General features: G+C 39.3%; 1 non-coding gene across 1 annotated transcript; it reads right to left on the minus strand.

Moving 5' to 3' along the window:
• Window positions 1-13,633: 13,633 nt before the first annotated feature.
• LOC140772754 (small nucleolar RNA R71) lies at window positions 13,634-13,737 on the minus strand. The gene has a single exon (XR_012106331.1). It is a non-coding gene; the product is annotated as a small nucleolar RNA R71 (small nucleolar RNA).
• Window positions 13,738-18,169: the final 4,432 nt, after the last annotated feature.

Here is an 18,169-nt window from a genome sequence, read left to right on the forward strand (position 1 = left end):
GCGCTACCGCTACCCCTCCTCCACCGCCTTCCCTCTCTCTCTATCTATCTCTCTCTCTATCTCTCTCTCACTCTACTCTCTTTCGCACTTCTTCCTCTCCTCGTTGCCGACGTTGGCCCACCGCCACCTCCTCGAAGCCGCCGCCGGTGAGATCACTCATTCCCCCTCTCTTTCCTTTTCTTCCTCTATCTCTGTCTCTCTCTCTCCCTCTCTCTCTCCCTCTCTCATTCTTGCCCTGAACTCGGGCTCGTCAGAGCTGAGCCGCCGATGAGAGGTCGGCCGTTGGCTGGCCAACAGCATCCGGTGCCCTCCCGCCGACCCGGGTTCGCACTTCCCTCCCCTCCTCTCTTTCTTCTCTTCTTCTCTTCTCTTCTCTTCTCTTCTCTTCTTCTCCCTTCTTCTTTCTTCTTCCTTTCTTCTTCTTCTTCTTCTTCCTCAGCTGCTTCTTCTCTTCTTGTTGCAGCAAGCTAGTGCTGGACCGAGCCCAGCACTAGTACTAGAAATCCTTATTTTTATTTTATTATTTATTTGTTTAGGTATTTCTATTTTAATTAATACAAATAAATTTAGACATTATTTATCTTAATAATAATATATATTCATCAATATGATACGATTCGGACTTCACCGACGTCATCTCGAGCATGGATTCACTTTAGGAGTGTTTTTGTTTCATGTTTTAGTGTTTAATTTCTATTAAAATAAGTTTTCTGTAAGTCGCGTTCGAACGCGAGTGGAGTGAGTTCGAACACGGTTTGTGAACGGGGTTGTGAATGTGGGTGAAGAGAGTGCACTGTGCGTTTGAACGACCGCGTTCGAATGCACTATGAACGCCTGCATCACATTCGCAAATACCGACAGGCGCGTTCGATCGCGTGTTCGAATGCCTGCATCGCGTTCGCAAATCCAGAGGAGCAAACTCGGTCCGTTCGAACACGGTCGGGTGCGTTCGAACGCGGTCGACGAAAATTGTATTGTTAGGGTTAATTTTGAGTTGTTGGTTAGCCTCTAAAAGGTTGTGGCAACCAAAGTCATTATTGAATTGAGAATTCAGTTTTGCCTTGCCTCCTTCGTCTTCTTCGCTCCCGTTCTCTCAATCCCCGGCGACGCCGCCTCTAACCTCCCTCGATTGGCCAATCACCCTAGTCCCTTAGGGGTGGTCCTCTCCTCCCCCTTTTTCTAATCTATCCGACACTTGCCATAACCCTTCCATCGACCATAACCCTTCCACCACCACTTTTCACCGGTGCCACCCCATTAACGCCGGTCCTCCTTCAACCACCATTACCTAGGATCACGTGCCTCCATCCACGAATCCAAAACAGACCACCCTGACCTTCATCCAGTAATCGGACGATATCGTGAAATCCCCACATCCGATTCCCCTGAAACTAGATTTGTTAGAAAGCTCTTTTCTGGGGCTACAACATATGAAAATTTCACATTGATCTGATGGCAGAATCTTTCGAGATCTATTTACAAAGTTTCATATCAGACTTAGTCCAGATCTGAGAATCGGAAGAGATCGAGCCTTAGCCCAAAAGGGGAGATCGTATCAAGCTTGGTATCAGAGCCTTAGCCCAAAAGGGGAGGTCGTATTAAGTTGGTATCAGAGCTCCATAGCCTGAGGCGAGATCGTATCAACTTGGTATTAGAGCCTTAGCCCAAAAGGGAAGATCGTATCACAAAATATAATTATTGTTAATTACAATTAATTAATGATTAATTAGGTTATAAACTATTACACATGAATATAGGTAATGCTTTTATTTATTTATTTATTTACTTATATGTATATTAGATTAATAGATAGATTTGTAAATTATAATTATTAGATTTATATTCTAATATTCTTATGATATACATTTTAAGGAATTCTATTAATTTATTATATATTGTTAGTTTGTAACAAATAAAATACTAGTCTTATGTGTTTATTTATTATTTTATAAAGTAATCTCTAATTAATCAAGATATAATTATAGTTAGGTTTTCATCTATATTTATATTGTTATTTTTATCTGTAATTAAAAATCTAGCTAGTTATAAAGATAAATATGATTATTTTTATCTGTATGACATGGAGAATTATTTATTTATTGTCAAGGATTATATACTTTTATTAGTTATGACATGTTATCTACTTTTCATTTATATATTATTGAGAATGCATTCATATACTCATTCATAACATGATGCTCTTTTTAATTCATACTATCTAGTACATAATTTTTCTCTATTTGGCATCACTGATTCGGGGTAAGGTCTATTCACTGAGCCTTTTGCTCATGACTCTCTTTATTTTTTTTCTAACCCTCTCAAATATGTGGTACGTGATAGTGACTTGAGATATCTCGAGAAGATATTTTAGATTGATGAGGTGAGCTATAGGTGTAAGACGGTATAGATGATAATTTGTATAGAAATTGAGTTGTATCGTTGTTTGTTATATTTGTACTTTATTGTATCAGACGATGATTTGTATAATACATGTGAGATTATAGTACACTCGTGTATCAGTTGTTTAGTTGTATCTTGATGGTTTGTTGTGGCCTATGTGGGTCCTGCCAGATTAGGTAGTGGTATAGTGTGTATTATTGTAGACTTGGATATTTATATGTTAACAAATTTATTTGGTTGATAGTATGATTTATTTGATGATGGATTATATGATTATGGATATGTTAGTAGGTGCTATTTGATGATGTCATGATTATATGTGCACAAGAGAGTATCTGTGCGTGATGAGCCCCGCCCGACTTGTCGCGTGCGCCGCACGTGCCATGTGGGCACGTGGGCGTGCACGTGCCGGTGGCGGGCGGGGGCGTTACACGAACATAGACCCAATCGCCAACTTCATAGCTTCTTTTCTAGTGTTTGCGATCATACACTTGCTTCATTCGGTTTTGCGCTACTGCTAGATGAAGCTTGTGATGAACTTAGTTAGAGTCTTTTCTTATTGCATTAGATATTTGTTTTCATTAAAATAAATTTCCTATAGGTCAAGTTCGAATGCAGAAGGGGTCGCATTCGAATGCCTACATCAGGTTCGCAAAAATAAAGAATGCGATGCGCATTCGAACACGGTTGGACGCGATCGAATGTCACGTTCAAACGTCTGCATCAGGTTCGCATCGACCAAGAATGCCTTTTGTGCGTTCGAACGCGATCAGCGAGAGTCCACTAGAATTAGGGTTAATAATTATTATTTTGGCTTATTGGCTAGCCTCTATAAAGGTGTGAATGGCAGCCAATATTATTATGCTATTGGAATATTAGTTTCTTGCCTCTCTATCTTCTCTCTACCCTAATCTCTCTCCTCCTTTTTCACCAACCTACCACCTCTACCGTTGGCAAGGTCTCTCTTGACTTCTAATCTCCATCGTCTATTGAGTCCTCCCTCTTCTTTGGGATCTCAACCACTTCTTCCCCTTTGTCTTTATCCCTTAAACAACATTACCCATCCAACCTCATCTCCATTATCATCCATAACCCTAACATCCACTCCACCCGTCACCACTACCATCATCTGCAATATATCATGTTTTTGTCCCAGTTGCAGTTTGAATATGTGAAGGGCAGAAATACAAAAAACGTAGATCAGGGAGTTATAGATCGATTCTACTTGGTTTCGTAATTTTGTGACTAAGGCAGAATATTTGATAAATATTTTCCCACAATTGCGGAGACTGCTTCCTATAATAAATTTAGATCTTGAAGGAATCGTTCTATAGCTATCATTGGTATCATAGTCCTATCATTTGGTATCAGAGCTAGACGAACCTCACACCTCCATTAATGGTGGAAACAAGGAAGATGACATCAACAAGCAGATCAATGGAGAACACACCGACAAGGGAAAACTCAATCCACGATAACCCTAATCGTGAGGCCGATTCCTTTGGAGTGACCACGGTAGGACCGAGTCAACCAACGTCCATGGGTGTAAACATGGGCTTGGTAGATGAACTTAGGGGCATGTTATAAACTTTGCTGCATAGGGTCGACGAGGAATATGTCATGAACCGATTGGCTTCGTCATCTCCTCGATAAAGATCGGTACCTCAAGAAGGGCTAGTAGTGGGACCACACCGAACCGATACCCCACAAGTCCAGGTGCGACATGTTAGTGTCAATGATCCTCTTTTACCTATTCCTCCACAACATCCCCCACTTCCGATACATAACCCAAGACCGGTGGTGGTGGAACCCGAGAAGTGATGGGCTAGCTTGAGAATTTAGAGAAGGTGATCAACCAGCACAAAGGTTTAGACCTGAACCAAGGATCTTTCGTGAACCCGACAATGCTATTCGGGGAGAAGCTTGTTAAATTTATAATTGTAATATTTGTTATGCCCAAATTATTAAATGTTAATATTTTATTTTAACTAATTAATGTATTTTAATTATATGTAGACCTTTGATCAATTGAATCTCATTTAGTCACTAAAAATGGTCAAATTTGGGCTCAAACCAGAATTAGGCTTAGCTACTACTAACCTACTGAATCTATCTCTCATCTTTCAAGTCATGCTTAAGTCAAACCATGATTCACCAATCACTTTCTTCCTTGTCTAAAACAGAATGAGTCAATTTTTTTTTGTCAAGTAACAGATTTTCAGCAATCAAATCTCTATCAAGTTGTAGAATTTTAGCAAGGAATCTTTACCTAATGTAGTAGATTTTAGCTCCAATTCAGGCAAAATTTCAGCAATAATTGCAGTAGTAAACAAATTTCAAATTTCTATTTGAGTAGCAATTCTAGCCAAGCAAATTACCCACCTAATGCAGCAGATTTCTAGCATATTTCATGCAGATTTTTACCAGATTTCATGCACATATTTAGCAAATTTCAAACACAATCACAACAGATTTCCAACCGATTTGGAGTAGATTTTCATGCTCCAAGAAGTCTATAAATAGAGGGGTTGAGAGCTAGAGAAAAATATCTTTTCTTGTGTATTTTCTGTTAAGTTTTTTCTTTTGAGGAGTTGTAGTTTAAAATTCAGCATTCAAACTTGCAATTGTTTCAATTTAATTGACAACAATAGAGCACATTCGAAGAAATTTCAATCTTTATAAGTCAGCAAAGTTTATATTCTGATTTTCTTTTAGCGTAATCTCTTGTTTTTGGATTTGAATTTTGCTTTTGAAAGAAGTATTCTACAACTCTCTAGTGCTAAATCTCATGTTTAGTTTTATTCAAATTGTGTTATTAACTACTAAAATGAATTTCTAATTTTCTTAAGGTTGAGGATGATGCTTGTTGAGAACATATTTCTTTTATTCTAAATCTCTTATGTGTTCTTAATTGCTTAATAGGTTCTTCTTTCTTCTACTTTAAATTTGTTGTTTAGAATTTAGATCTTAGTTATTCTTAAAAAGGATACATCTAATAATTTAAAATTCTTACTCCATATTTTCTAAAAATGAAGGAAGAACGTAATTTTTATGAAAATTGAATTGTTCATTCAAAGATAATTTTCTGATCCACTGATGATTGATTTCTTGGTGAATCGTAAAAAAAAAAGAGATTTATGTTATCTAATAGAAATGTGTTATCTACAAGTGAATTTCAAGATCTTATTTCTCACACTTAATTAAAAGAAATCTGCAAGAAGATTTTCTTTCTCCATAAATCTCCTAAACCTATTTTCCAACTAGGTTAAAATTATTTTTAAGATTTTCAAACACTTCAAGTTTTTAAATAAGTCCTCATGGGATCGATACCTTGCTTGCCAATCTACTCCACAGATTCGTACATTTGCAAGTGTTACTTAATTTATCACAACGAGTTTTTGGCGCCGTTGCTAGGAACTTGTGTTGAAAACTGTTTTGAAAATTTAAAATTAATTTTTCTACTAGTTGTTTAAAAAAATTTTAAAAAATTAGAAAAAAAGATTAAAATTTTTTAAAAAATCCGAATTTTATTCTTGTTTGGAATTATTCTATAGAAACTAAAGAACGATAGAGGATTGTGCTTGAAGAAAAGAAAAATGCTTAAAAATTACTCCCAGTGAAGTAATTGCTAACCGGTTGACTCGACTGGAAGGTTTGAATTTTCTTAACCCTACCTACGAATCTCCTGTCAGTGGGTTCTGAACTGATTCTGTGTGATTATTTGTGCATTCATATTTGCATAAAATATTTAGTAAGGGTACAAACCTCACCAAGATAAGGAGTGGATTTAATCACCACATCCTTGCCCACTTAAGTTAATCATCCCCTTTCATTTTAAAACCCAAGTCAAACATCTAACTTAAAATCAAGTAGATGTCGACCAAAGGATTTCACATAGCTCATAGGAACCTCTCGGAAAGAGTTATCTTTTGGTAAGCCCAGTGAGCACCTTCCAAATTACAATGTCTAGGTAAGTTCTATCAAAAAGGAGAGCCATACTGAGGCGCCTAAGGGAACTAGTATTCTGAAGAGGCCAGCGCCCACTAGTATTCCTGGGAACTTACCTAGTTGTGTTTTGGTAGGCCTTAACTGGTAATCCTCTAGCTTACTCTGAAAGGGAGTAGGAGCTCTCTAATTAGGAGAGAAGTGATTTTCTACAAGATTAGAATTGAAAAAAATTGCTTACTCTCATATTATACTTTAAATACACAAACGGTTAACTGTGATTTGCTTGGTAAGATTTGTGTTTGTGAAGCCTTTTCAAAACTTCGAAATTGGTTGGGTTTGAGATATTTCAGGTCATCTTGCTAGGGAAGAAATGATTGAAAACTATCAATGGGTTCATGGTGATACCACAACTTTACAAGAGCGATTTGCCCTTAATGGAACCTAACCTTCAAAATGCATTGTGTTACCTAACACTAATGCAACTCATTTTGAATTAAAACCTTCCATCCATCAATTGCTTCCTACCTTTTATGGTAAGGAAAATGAGAATCCATACTCTCATGTTGATGAATTCTTGGATATTTATTCAACATTCAAATTTCAAAACTTTTCTGATGGATCTGTTAGGCTAAGGCTCTTTCCCTTTCCATTAAAAGACCAAGCAAGAGCTTGGTTGAATCATTTAGATTGACCATCTCCACTTTCAAGCAGAAAGAGGAAGAGAAATTGATACACTTTGTTAGGATCTTTTCTTATTGCATTAGGTGTTTATTTTCATTAAAATAAAATTCTTGTAAGTCGCGTTCGAACGCAGGTGGAGTCGCGTTCGAATGCTTGTGAACGCCTTGTGAACGCCTGTGTCGCATTCGCAAATCCAGAGAAGGGGCTTTTTGAGTGCGTTCGAACGTGATCGGGCGCGTTCGAACGCGATCGACGGAAATCCTCTAGAATTAGGATTTCATATTATTTTTGGACTTGTTGGCTAGCCTCTATAAATATGTGGATAGCAACCAACTTCATTATGCCATTGGATTTTTGATTTTTTGCCTCCTATCTTCTCTCTAGACTTCGTCCTCCCTCTTCACCATCCTTTCACATCTACTATTGGCAAGGTTTCTCCTCGCTTCTAATCTCTCTCGTCTATCAAGTCACCCCTCTTCTTTGGGATCTTAACCACTTCGTTTCCTTCGTCTACTTCCCTTAATCACTTCCACAATCCACCCTCATCTCAATACCCATCCATAACCCTAACATCTACTCCACCCATCACCACCACCATCACCCACGTTATTCCATATTTTTATCCTTGCTACAGTTCAAATCTGAGAAGGACGTAAATACAAAAGTTGTAGATCAGGAAGTTATGGATCCAACCCAATTAGTTTCATAGTTTTCTAACTATTAGAGAATATCTAACGAATATTTTTCCACAGTTGCGTGGATTGATTCCTGTAATAAATTCAGATCTTGAAGGAATTGTTCAGTAGCCGATCTTTTGGTTTTAGAGCCTATCGATTTGGTATCAGAGCCAATCAATTGGTATCAGAGCCTATCATTGGTATCAGAACCCATTAATTAATATCAGAGCTTATCAAATTGGTATCAGAGCAGACAAACCTTAGACCTCCATTAATGGTTGAAACAAGGAAGATGACATCTACAAGGAGACCTATGGAGAGCACACCAACAAGGGAAGACTCAATGCACGATGATCCTAACCGTGAGACCGATTCCTTTGGAGCGACTACGGCTGGACCGAGTCAACCAACGTCCATGGGTTTGAATATAGATGAACTAAGGGGTATGTTTCAAACATTATCGTATAGAGCTGACAACATACAAAAAGATCACAATGAATTCAACGAATATGTCATGATTTGACTGGGTTCGTCATCTCCTCAACGACGAATGGAGTTTCAAGAAGGATCAGCGGTGGGACCCCATAGAATAGATACACCACAGGTCCAGGTGCGTCATATGAGTGTCAATGATCCCCTCCTACCTATGCCTTCACATCATCCCCCACCTCCGTTACAAAAGCCATGACCGGCGATGGTGGAACCCGAGAGGCTTGCGGCGGTGGTGGAACCCATGATGGACATGCCAGAGGATTTAGAGAAAGTGATCAACATGCACAAAGGTTTAGACCTGAACTAAGGATCTTTCGCGAACCGGACAATACTATTCAGAGGAGAACCGTACGTTTGGACTTTCCAAAATTCCAAGGCGGTGATCCAACGGATTGGGTGTTTCAAGTTGAACAATATTTTGATTATCAAGGTACAACGGAAGATGTAAAAGTCCAGATGGCAAGCTTTCACCTCCAAGGAACGGCATTGCATTGGTATAGATCGGTAATTCGTGGTGGTGGATTTATCTGATGGGCTGATTTTTGTAGGAGCATTACATGCAAATTTAGGACAGCGGCATATGAATATTTTGCTGCAATATTAAGCAAGATGGTTAAAAGGACTACTGTATTGAAGTACCAAGCTGAGTTTAAAAGAGTTAGTAGTCGTTGTGAGCCACCGTAGCCCGAATGTACATTGATAAGTACATTTATTTCAGGGCTGCGAGAGGAGATACAAGCTGATGTTTGTGCTCTATGTCCTACTACTCTTGAGGAGGCCTTTGGGAAGGCCGTGAGGATGAAACAAAAGCATAGGGCTCTAAAGATGGCAGCAAAAGCCAATTGGGGCAACCGAGATGGGAGATTTGCACCTAGAACGTCGGCTGGAAATTCTACGATTTCAAAAACAGCGGCTGCGACTACTAGACCATGACCACCCTTGAGACCTTCTTCCGACGTTAGAGGAGGCACTAGACCCCCCGTTCGAACTCTCACACCTGCCCAGGTGGAGGAGCGAAGAGCGAAGGGCCTTTGCTTTCGATGTAATAATCATTTCACCCCCGGTCATCGGTGTTCTAAACCGATTGGGAGTGTGATGCTTACCGATGGTCCTGAGGAGGATGATGAGATTAATGATGATGGAGAGTGTCCCAAAGGAGACTCATGAGGAGGTCGTTGTGGAGGGCGTTGAGGAAGATATCCAAGCTGAAATATCGATGCATGCATATTCGGATACTTCCGTGCCGAGGACGTTATGAGTAGATGGACTCGTTAGAAAGCATTGTGTGCACATCCTCATCGATTTGGGGAGTACACAGAACTTTCTAAATGAGAGGCTAGTGAGGAGATTGGGTTTGGATGCCGAATCGATTACGGGGTTTGACGTTGCTTTTGGAGACGGCACGAAGCTTAGGGCGGAGAGCTTGTGTCGTCGAGTCGGTATACGGGTGCAAGGACACGACATCATTGTGGACTTGTATCCGTTGGCATTGCGAGGAGCGGACATTGTCCTTGGTGCTCACTTGTTACAAAGTTTGGGACCCGTCACATTTGATTTCGGAACATGTGGATGAAATATAAACAAGGAAACAAAGATGTGCGGCTTGATGGTGTTTGGTCTTCACCGATTCCTGCGATGCAGCCTATGGTGGGACTGCCTTGTGCATATGATTTGGCCTATCTTCTTCAGTTGGGACTAGCAAGAGATGAGCCTCAAATGAGTTCATCTACTACCATTGAATTGTCTAATTTATTAGATAAGTTTTCTAGACTGTTTGAGGAGCTACAGGAGTTGCCACCGAGGAGAGCGGTGGACCATCGTATAAAGATTGTACACGGGGCTGCACCAGTGAACGTGAGGCCATATCGGTATCCACATGTGCAAAAAGTTATCTCAAAGATGGTAGCCGAGATGTCGGAGCAAGGCCTCATACAACCAAGTCATAGTTCATACTCATCCCCCGTGCTTTTGGTGCGAAAAAAGGATGGGACATGTTATTTTTGTGCCGACTATCGAGCACTAAACGCTATTACTATCAAGGACTGGTATCCTATTCCGGTTATCAAGGAGTTGCTGGACGAGCTTGTAGGGGCGAGTATATTTAGTAAGCCTGATTTGAGGGCCGGGTATCATCAAATTAGAGTTCACCTGGCAGATGTGCACAAAACTGCATTTCGGACTCCGGACGGGCATTACGAGTTCCGAGTGAAGCCTTTTGGTCTCACCAATGCTCTAGCTACCTTCCAAGGCCTCATGAATGATTTATTTCGGCCTCTCTTGCGAAGGTATGTCTTGTTATTTTTTGACGATATTTTGATATATAACAGGACTCAATTAGAGCATTGGCGGCATTTGGAGGACGTGCTAAATTTATTGGAGCAAAACTAATTGAAGATCAAGAAGTCCAAGTGCCTATGGGGAGTACCAAAGGTGGAGTATTTAGGCCACATCATTTCAGCGGATGGTGTAGCGGCGGATCCTCAAAAGGTTGCATGTATGACCGCTTGGCCTATTCCTATTATTACCACCGGCTTGAGAGGATTTTGGGGGCTGACTGGTTATTATCGTCGATTCATAACAGGATATGGCAAGATCGCTGCCCCTCTCACTTCTTTGTTGAAAAAGGACTCTTTTAGATGGACGGATGAAGCTACTTTAGCCTTTGAAAATTTGAAAACAGTAATGACGATGGCACTCGTTCGAGCGCTACCGGACTTCACCAAAGAATTAATTGTTGAATGTGATGCATCGGGTGTTGGCATAGGAGCTGTACTAATGCAAGAAAGACGTCCCATTGCCTATCTTAGCAAGTCTTTATCGCAAAAATCTCAGCAATTATCGACTTATGAGAGAGAAATGTTGGCAATTCTACATGCGGTCACAAAATTGAGGCCTTATTTGATCGGTAGATGATTCATTATCCGAACCGATCAAAGGAGCCTTCCATACTTTATGGGACATTGCATACATACTCCGGCACAGCAACGATGAGTCACAAAATTGCTGTGATATGATTATGAAATTCAATACAAGAAGGGAACGAAAAATAGAGTAGCGGATGCACTATCGCGCCAACCCGATATCGTCGAGCTTGCAGCCTATTCACCCCCTACCTTTCCTTCCTTGATGAGCTGAGTTATGCATATACATCTGACCCAGATATTTTAAGATTGTTGCAAGAGGTGATGGATAATCCGGAGTGCCATCCTGAGTTGGAGAATCGAGGCGGTTTGCTGTTGGACCACGGATGCATTCGAGTGCTCGCAAATGATGGATTACGGTAGAAATTGTTGGAGCACTTTTACCAAACTCTAGAGGCTGGTCATGAGGGTGTTTTGAGGACTTATAGGAGGATATCTCAGAGTTGCACGTGGCTAAGATTGAGACGGGATGTGAGGAGTTTTGTCCGTGATTGCGAAGTCTGTCAAAGGGCTAAAGCAACCACTTTGAAACTGGCCGGATTACTACAGCCTTTACCTATACCGGACCGTGTTTGGGAGGACATTTCTATGGACTTCATAGAGGGTCTTCCACTGGTACGTGGTTATTCTGTTATCTTTGTGGTGGTTGACAGATTGAGCAAGTATACGCACTTTTCGGTATTATCACATCCGTTTTCAGCTAAGACGGTGGCTGAAATTTTTGTTAGAGATATTGCTATATTACATGGCATTCCACACACGATTGTCTCAGATCGTGACCGTGCATTTATGAGCGACTTTTGGACTGAGTTTTTCAGATTGCAAGGGACTCGATTAAACTTCAGTTCGGCCTACCATCCATAGACGGACGGCCAAACCAAGGTGGTTAATCGAGGCATTGAGCAGTATTTGAGGTGCTTTGTTGGAGAGATACCGAGATGATGGTTGGAGTTCTTATCGTGGGCAGAGTGGTCTTATAACACCGTCTACCATAGCAACATTGACATGACTCCATTTGAGGTGTTGTATGGACGCACGGCTCCGACGTTACGCGCTTATGATCTAGTGGCATCGGCAGATAGGACGGAGGTGGACTTAGCATTGATGGATAGAGACGCCACATTGAGGTGGTTACGTGCTCATCTTAAACTTGCTCAAAACCGCATGAAGCAAGTTTATGATCATAGCCATAGGGAGCAAGAGTTCGACATCGATAGTTGGGTGTTTGTGAGGGTGCAACCATATCGACAGGTGACCTTACGTCCGATGCGAAACCAAAAGTTAGCACATCGCTATTTTGGTCCATTTCAGGTGTTGGAGCGTATTGGTCCGGTTGCATATCATTTGGAACTACCAGAGGGGTCGAGAGTGTACTTTGTCTTTCATGTTTTATTGTTGAGAGAGCGAATTGGAAATCATGAGATTGTTGGATCGATTTTACCGGAGCCATTGGAGGAGATAGAGATCGTAGAGCCAGTTTGAGTACTTGCTAGATGCCGACGACGATATGGTACCAGATTGGAGATGAAGATTCTAGTTCAGTGGCATGGCAAGTCATCTAATGAGGCGACATAGGAGTTGGAGACTGATATCTTGGAGCATTTCCCTGACTTTTTACCTTGAGGGCAAGGTGGGAGAAGCGTGGTGCGCTGATACACTTAGTTAGAATCTTTTTTTATTGTATTAGGTGTTTATTTCCATTAAAATAAACTTCCTATAGGTCGAGTTCGAACGCAGGTGGAGTCGCATTCGAACGCTTGTGAATGCCTTGTGAACTCTTGTGAACGCCTTGTGAAGGCCTGCGTTTGTGAACGCCTGCGTTCGAACGCTTGTGTCACGTTCGCAAATCCAGAGAAAGGGCTTTTTGAGTGCGTTCGAACGCGATCGACGGGAATCCTCTAGAATTAGGATTTCATATTATTTTAGGACTTGTTGGCTAGCTTCTATAAATATTTGGATGGCAACCAACTTCATTATGCTATTGGATTCTTGATTTCTTGCCTTCTATCTTCTCTCTAGACTCCTCCCTCCTCCCTTCTCCCTCTTCACCATCCTTCCACATCTACCGTTGGCAAGGTTTCTCCTTGCTTCTAAGTCACCCCTCTTCTTTGGAATTTCGACCATTTCATTCCCTTCTTCTACTTCCTTTAATCACTTCCACAATCCACCCTCGTCTCCATACCCATCCATAACCCTAACATCCACTCCACCCATCACCACCACCATCACCCACGTTATTCTGTATTTTCGTCCCTGCTATAGTTTGAATATGAGAAGAGAGTAAATACAAAAATTGTAGATCAAGAAGTTACGGATCCAACCCAATTGGTTTCGTACTTTTCTGACTATCGAAGAATATCTGACAAATATTTTTCTATGGTTGCATGGACTAATTCCTATAATTAATTCATATCTTAAAAGAATTGTTCTGTAGCCGATCTTTTAGTTTCAGAGCCTTGGTATTAGAGCCTATCAATTGGTATCAAAGCTTATCAATTGGTATCAGAGCCTATCAAATTTGTATCAAAGCCTATCATTTGTATCAGAACCTATCAGAAATTTCATGAATCATGGGAAAGGTTTAAGGATCTTCAAATTAATTGCCCTCATCACAATTTTGAAAAATGGTGGTTAGTCCAGTATTTCTACAATGGTCTAACCAACACAAATCGTAATTTGGTTGAGTCAATGAGCAGTGGGTCATTCATGGCTAAGAGCACACCTGAAGCTTGGGCTTTTTTTGAAAGAATAGTTGAAAATTCCCAACAATAGGATTTTAGTGCTGAAAGTTGAGAGACGTCTAAGAGAGGAATATATGAAGTTCAACCTGATGTGGGTATGAATGCACGACTGGATAGTTTGTCTAGGAAAGTTGATGCCCTTGTGTTAAGTCAAACTATGAAACCTATAAATCAGGTGCAATCTGAAGTTTGTAATGTTTGTGACAGTCCTATGCACACTACAATGGTTTTCCCTTCCTTAGGGTACCAAGATGGGTTCAATGAACAAGTGAATATCAATTTAGAAAGCCATTCAATAGTCTTTACTCTGAAACATACAATTCAAATTGGCGAAATCACCCTAATTTTTCTTGGAGGCCACAATAGCCTCAAATAAACCAAGGAGGACCTCTAGGATTTAACCAATTTCGTCGTCCTACTCAGCCTGTCTCTTATGCCCCTCCTCTTAATTATTCGATTATAGTACCTCAGCAACAACCATCTAACTTAGAAGCGATGATAGAGAAATTTATAACTGGAACTAATACTAATTTGTAAAGAATAGAAGCTACCAATATATAAAATTCTCAAGCCATTTCTCAGCTTCAACATCAAGTGGGTCAGTTAGCATCTAAGGTTAGTGCGAGAGAACAAAAAAAATTTCCTAGTCAACCCATTCCTAACCCAAAGGGCCAATATGGGGTTAGCCAGCCATCCACCTCAGGTGTGCACAACAAACAAGTTCAATCAGTCATTACCCTTAGGTCTGGAAGACTAGTCAACAATAAGGTTGAAGTGCCAAATCATGAAAAATCTATCTCAAAGGGTGAGGAAATCTATGTCTCCCAAAATAATCATGATAGTTCATCTGAAACTATAACCTTCAACTCTAGCAACCCAAGTCAATCTCTACCCAAATTATCTATGCCCAAATAATCATGATAGTTCATCTGAGCAGACTTTTATTCCCAAAGCACCATTTCCCCAAAGACTAACTCAGGCTAAAGTAGGAACAAACTTTAGTGAGATGATGGAATTGTTTAAGCAAGTTGAAATGAATATTCCATTACTCGATGCCATTAAGCAAGTTCCTGCTTATGCCAAATTTTTTAAGGATCTTTGCACTCAGAAAAGAAAATCAAAACTATAAAAGAAGGCATTCCTAGCTGAGCAAGTAAGCTCAATCATCTAAAACAACATTCCACCTAAGTTTAAAGATCCAGGTTGTCCTACTATTTCGTGTCATTGGTAATCATGTCACTGATAAAGCCCTTTTGGATTTAGGTGCAAGTGTCAATCTTTTGCCGTATACAATTTACAAGCAATTAGGTCTTGGAGAGTTGAAGCCAAATTAAATTAGACTGTCTTTGGCAAATCGTTCTATCATATATCCTCATGGCATTATAGAGGATGTTTTGATTAAGGTAGACAAGTTTATTTTTCCTGTGGATTTCATAATCCTTGATACTAAACCTGTCCAAAACCTGAGCAACCATATCCCTATGATCTTAGGAAGGCCATTCCTAGCCACTGCTAATGCAGTCATTCACTGTCAAAATGAGATTATGAAGCTATCATTTTGCAATATGAATGTTGAATTAAATATCTTTGATGTGAGCCATCAACCTCCTGAAACTGATGATGTTTTTGAGGTTGACATGATTGAAAGCCTATTAGAGAGAATAAATGAGTAGGCAAATGTTGAGGATTCTTTAGAAAAGTGTCTTTTATATTTTTGACGGTGATTTTGATTGGGAAACTTCTTTTGAGAAGGTCAATGCATTGTTAAAATCTTCACGTCTTATGGATTTTAATAAATGGCAACCCAAGATTGAACTTCTTCCACTATCTTCATCCCCAACTCCTCCGTCCATCATAGAACCTCCAAAGTTAGATCTTAAACCACTACCTAATACTCTTAAGTATGTGTATTAGGCTCTTCTGAAACCCTTCCTGTTATTATAGCATTTGATTTTGGTAAGGAACAGAAGGAAAAACTTGTGAGTGTCTTAAAAGAATACAAGGAAGCTATAGGATGGACCATAGCTGATATCAAGGTAATTAGTCCTGATGTGGTTATTTATCGAATCCATTTAGAGGAAAATGAAAAAGAATCTCATGAACTGCAACGGAGGTTTATATCCTATGATGAAGGATATTGTTAAAGCTGAAGTGCTAAAATTATTAGATGCGGGTATTATTTACCCAATTTCGGATAGTGCATGGGTGAGTCCAATTCATGTTGTGCCTAAGAAGTCAGGCATTATAGTAGTGCAGAATAAGAACGATGAGTTAGTACTCACTCGTGTTCAAATAGGGTGGTGTGTTTGCATTGACTACCGAAAACTTAATATTGTAACTAGGAAGGATCATTTTCTCCTTCCTTTCATTGATTAGATGCTTGAAAGGTTAGCCGGACATGCTTATTATTGGTTTTTAGATGGTTATTCTGGCTATAACAAAATCCCTATTGCACCTGAGGATTAAGAGAAGACCATATTTACTTACCCCTTTGGAACATCTGCCTTCGTCACATGTCTTTTGGGTTATGCAATGCTCCTAGTACCTTTCAAAGATGCATGATTAGCATATTCTCATATATGGTAGAACGGTTCTTGGAAGTTTTTATGGATGACTTTTCTGTCTTTGGATCATCATTTGATGAATGCTTGCACCACCTGTCTCTAGTCTTAGAAAGGTGCAAATAGAAAAGCCTAGTGCTTAATTGGGAAAAATGTCACTTTATGGTGAAGAAAGGAATTGTTCTGGGACATACTATTTCTAAAGATGGGATCGAAGTCAATAAGGTTAAAGTTGACTTAATTTCTAACCTTCCATCACCTTGGACTGTGAAGGAAATCCGATCATTTTTGGGTCATACAAGTTTTTACCGACGATTTATTAAGGATTTCAGTAAGATATCACGACCTTTATGTAATTTACTAGCTAAGGATTCTCAATTTGTCTTTAATGAAGAATGTCTTAAGGCTTTTCAACGGTTAAAAACTGAATAGACTTTTGCTCCTATCATTCAACCACCAAATTGGGATGAGTCTTCTGAGATTATGTGCGATGAATCTGACAATGCAATTGGAGTGGTTTTAGGACAACGGGTTAATAGATTACCACATGTGATCTATTATGCTAGTAAAACTCTGAATGATGCGCAACTAAATTATTCCACTACTGAGAAAGAGTTGCTAGCAGTTGTGTTTGCTTTAGACAAATTTAGATCCTACCCTTAGGGTCTAAAGTCATCATCTATTCTGATCATGCAGCACTTAAGTACCTTCTCTCTAAAAAGGATGCTCAAGCCCGTTTAATTCATTGGATTCTGTTGCTACAAGAATTTGATCTTGAAATTGGGGACAAGAATGGTTCTGAAAATATTGTCGTAGATCACTTATCTAGGCTTATCCTAGAATCATCTTATGAATCCAAACCAATATCTGAATCTTTTCCTGATGAGCAGCTAATGAGTGCTTCTCAGCTACCATGGTATGCTGATATTGTCAACTATCTTGCTATTGGTCAAATACCTCTGCATTGGACCAAGAAAGATAAGTCCAAATTTTTAGCTGATGTCAAGTTCTTTTTCTGGGATGACCCATACTTGTTTAAGTATTGCCCAAATCAAATCATTAGGAGATGTGTGTCTGATCTCTATATCTGCTAGAGTTTGTTTTTGTACATTGTTATTTGACTTTTTATTTTTATTATTATATGTACAACATTTGACAGGAGGAAGTTTGTAGTATAAATTATCCTTCTCAAGTAAATTCTACCATTTTCTTTGTGCTTTATTTTCTTACATTGAGGACAATGTAGAATTTAGATTGGGGGGCTGAAATTTTATTTTTTTTCCTTTTTTTTAGGTCTTTTCTTTTCAGTTACTTATGGTTATGTTTTGTTTTTCACTATTTTTTATGTGTTTTTGCTCCTTAGAATATGTAGTGGTATTTAGCAGAGTCAATTTGGTTAGAAAGCGAGGATCAAACACGTAGTGATGTTTTGATTAAGCGAAGCATAAATCCTAGTTTCTTCATTCTATTTTTATACACTTATTTTAAAAAAAAACTAATGGGACATGTGTTTTAGTGATGCAATCCTCAGAATGTAGTTTTGTTACCATTATGTTTCTAAAATAAATGCAATGATCAATATAAAATATCTGCTATTCTTAGTAATTCTCGATCTATCATCGTAGAGTTTTATGCTAATTATTTAGGAGAAATTTTCAGATCACATGTAGGTTGAAATTATAATATGCTATTGATAAATATATCAAGTTGATTGAAATGCAAAAATGTATAATTGATGTTAGAGCAAT

Source organism: Typha angustifolia, chromosome 12 (genome assembly GCF_048772165.1).
Source record: "Typha angustifolia cultivar Huaian chromosome 12, ASM4877216v1, whole genome shotgun sequence".
In the NCBI taxonomy this organism is placed as follows: domain Eukaryota; kingdom Viridiplantae; phylum Streptophyta; class Magnoliopsida; order Poales; family Typhaceae; genus Typha; species Typha angustifolia.